The following is a 3,734-nucleotide window of genomic DNA, read 5'->3' on the forward strand; positions in this document are numbered from 1 at the left end:
AGATCCTTGCTCAAGTCTTCAAGCACTCAAGGCCAAGTTCTCCAAGGTGTTCCCAATGAAAGTGTTCAGCTTAAGCCATAGCCTACAATATACTGGCACTGGATTTGCAGGAGGTAGCAATTGGCATACTAACATTTCAGTAGCTTGGTAACTTACTGTTGACTCTGCTCACAATGAGGCTGTTCACATTCTGCTGGCCTTGAAGGAGACTATGGACACCTGGAGCAAGGTTGTATCTCCTGCAGCCAGCTCCTAACCAAAATTAAGAGGATGGCCAGGGACTTCCCTGGTGGCGCAGTGGTTAAGAATCCACCTGCCAATGCAGGGGACATGGGTTCGATCCCTGGTCCGGGAAGATCCCACATGCCACGGAGCAACTAAGCCCACGCACCACAACTACTGAGCCTGCACTCTAGAGCCCGTGAGCCACAACTACTGAGGCTCGTGCACTGCAACTACTGAGCCCACACGCCACGACTACTGAAGCCTGCGTGCTCTAGTGCGCATGTGCCGGAACTACTGAGCCCACGTGCTGCAACTACTGAAGTCCACATGCCTAGAGCCCGTGCTCCGCAACAAGACAAACCACCGCAATAAGAAGCCCACACACCGCAATGAAGAGTAGCCCCCGCTCGCTGCAACTAGAGAAAGCCTGCGCACAGCAACGAAGACCCGATGCAGCCCAAAAAAAAAAAAAAAAAAGAGGATGGCCAGACTCCCTGGGGAGGAGTCAAGTGCATTCAAAAAGGCAGGGGGCGCTCTGACTCTGGGCTCCCTGTAATTGTAAGAGGGTCCCATGAACTGTGCCTCATGGTATTCATGTGCTTGTGTAGTACCCTCTTCTTGAACCTGGACTGGTCCTGGTACTCAACTGTAACTAGAGAACACAGCAGAAGTGAAGCTGCATGCCTTCTGAAGCTAGGTCAGGAAAAGCTTTCAAGCTTTTGTCTGGAACACTCTCTGAGAGCCATGGGCCTCGTGACTGCCATCCTAGAGAAGCCACATTTAGGCACTCTGGTTGACAATACCAGCAAAGCTCAGCCTTTCAGCCATTCGTAGTAAGGCACCACATGTCCTCCAGACCAGCCCATCCATGAGCTGAATCCCCCCCAGGTGACTTCAGTCGGTATTGTATGGAGCAGACGAATCAATCAGCTAATCTTGGACCAAATTCCTGACCCGTGAAATTATGGGACACAATTAAATGGTTGTTGTTTAAGCCACTAAGTTCTAGGGTAATTAATACACTATAGTACATAAGCAGCACATCACCTTTGGAGGACGCTTGAGAATAAACTCATAATTCCAGAAATAGGTAACAATAAAGAATCAAGTATTTATCTTGCCTTCCCTTTATGAACTGTACTTCAGAGTAACCAAATAGTTGATGAGATCAAGCTCTTCTTTATAAATAATTATAACTAATAAATGATGAGGGAATATCAGAATTAGAATATCACCATTTGAAATCCCCGATGAAATAATAACGATCATCAATGACTGCAAAAATCATTAGGCAAAACCCCAGCAAGGAACGGTATAACAGATTAGGCTGAAAACACCTCAACCCAACGATCAATATCTTCTTACTAAGCCATGAAGAGAGAAAACCAGACTTTACGTGCCTCCTGATATGAGGCAACAAGAAGTATATGGCGCCAACTCTGAAGGTTTCTTGTCCCCAAATCAAATCTGAGCCTGATAACACTTCTAGATTTCATCCCAAGGGCCAGAGGAACATGTTACATGATCCCCTGAGGGTGTAATCCACAAAGTCAAAAACATGGAAAACTCTACGGGACAAACAACCAAGTTTCTTCAAAATATAATTTTTTTTAAATAGAGGAAGAAGGGGACCCTATTGATTAAAAGAAACTTAGGAGATACATCAACCAAATCCAAATGTGTAGACTATCTCTGGATTCTGATATATATATATACACATATATATATGTATTTGAACATTTAATACATTTGAAATATATATATTACTGTATATATAACTGACTGGATATTAGATGATATTAAGAAATCATTTTTAATTTTTAGGTGTGATAGGTTACTACAGATAGTTTTTTTAAAAGCCTTTATCTTTTAGAGATAAAAGATACATCTATTCCAATGCATATGGGATTTTTGTTCAAAAGAATCCAGTGGTAAGGGGGTAGGAGTGAATAGGGTATAAATGAAGCAAGACTCGCCATATATTGATATTTTAAAGTTAGGTGATGGGGAAATGAAGGTTATATTTATATAAAACTAAATATCTTTAGTTTTACATATAATTTAAATTTTCATTTAAAAAAACTTTAAAACAAATAGCTCTAGCCAAAAAAAGTGTTTCCAGTGATGCATCTCTGAGTGGTCTGAGAGCAAGAGAGACAAGTCTTTACCTCCTCCCTCTCGCCAAATCCCCCTGCACTTACAGGACTAGAAACCTAACGAGGCATCTGAAGTCACATTTTGAGGAAGCATAATGGAAGGGAGTTTGGAGAGGGAATGAAGTCATTAAGGAGGATTATACTGTCACCACTCACACAATGAGGATTGCTGCTTTTAAGGCTTTAAACAAGTCTTACTTCATACCAGAGCTTCGACTCAAGAAGGCGTCACCATGGGAAGTGGATCCTGCCCAGGAGATCAAATCTTTCTTCCTGGCTGAGTCTTTGAGTGCATGCTCCTGCTCTGCATAGCAAGAGAATAGAGGAGATTCTTAGAATGCACTTGAAATTCTCTTTTCCTCTTCATGGTGTCCTTGCAGCCAGGGGTCTTGGAAAGCTCAGGAATGAAGGTGCCTCATAAAGTGGCCTTCCTGCCTCTGAGGGGCTGGGGCACCAGGTCAAGTTTCTGCCTTTCTGGGGGTCTCTACTTCTTGCACATTCAATGAGATGCAGTACCGCATAGAGTCAGCCAGCCTCTGGACACAGATGGTTCTGCAAGTCACCAGCTGTGCAACATTCACCTCATGGCATCCCTGAAAGTAAGATACGTCACCAGTAGCTCTACTGGAGCCATCCACAAAAATTCAGCCAGAGTTCTAACTCTTACTGCATCTGCTCAAACTGGCACCATCTGATCAGGAAATACAACCTAAATATGTGCCACCAGTGTTTCCATCAGTCCATGAAGGATACAGGCTTCATCAGGTTGGACTAAGTGATCTTCCCTGAATGGATTATATAAGACATCTACCTGACAAAACAAAGAAAAAAAGTACGAAGAAAAAAAGTCTTAATCTTAAAAAACAAAAAAAAGTAGGGATGATAACTTCCAGCTCACATTGTTGTTGAAAGGATAAAATCAGGTAATGTATGTGACGTGCTCAGCATGGATCCTAGCACTGAGTTAGCTCTCAATAAAAGGATATTACTATTATTTACTTCTCCATAAAATGTGGATTGGATCAAAAGATCCTTAAGCTTCCTCCTAATTCCAGTGTTTGAGGATTCATTCATTTATGCAACAAGCATTTATTGCCAAGCCCTACACCAGGTGCTGGTGCTATAAGATGGAGACACCTGACATGGGAGTTGGAGGCTAAAGTCAGCATATAAGGCAAAAACTCTGCATACTCAAAATTGTTATTGAAAACTCTTCCACCATCAACTGACCTCCCAAGCATTTGCTCCCCCATTCAGAGGTGCTGTCAGAGGTGCTGCCCGTGGGAGGAGCAGCATGGAGTGATGGTGGCTGAGGGATCTTTCAGGACATGGCATCTTGTCTCCTCCCAGGCC

At 43.1% G+C, this 3,734-nt stretch overlaps 1 pseudogene; it reads left to right on the top strand.

Moving 5' to 3' along the window:
- Positions 1-969: 969 nt before the first annotated feature.
- LOC117201857 (40S ribosomal protein S29-like) lies at positions 970-3,156 on the top strand (annotated as a pseudogene).
- The last annotated feature ends 578 nt before the right edge of the window (positions 3,157-3,734 follow it).

This window comes from Orcinus orca, chromosome 6 (genome assembly GCF_937001465.1).
Source record: "Orcinus orca chromosome 6, mOrcOrc1.1, whole genome shotgun sequence".
NCBI lineage: Eukaryota > Metazoa > Chordata > Mammalia > Artiodactyla > Delphinidae > Orcinus > Orcinus orca.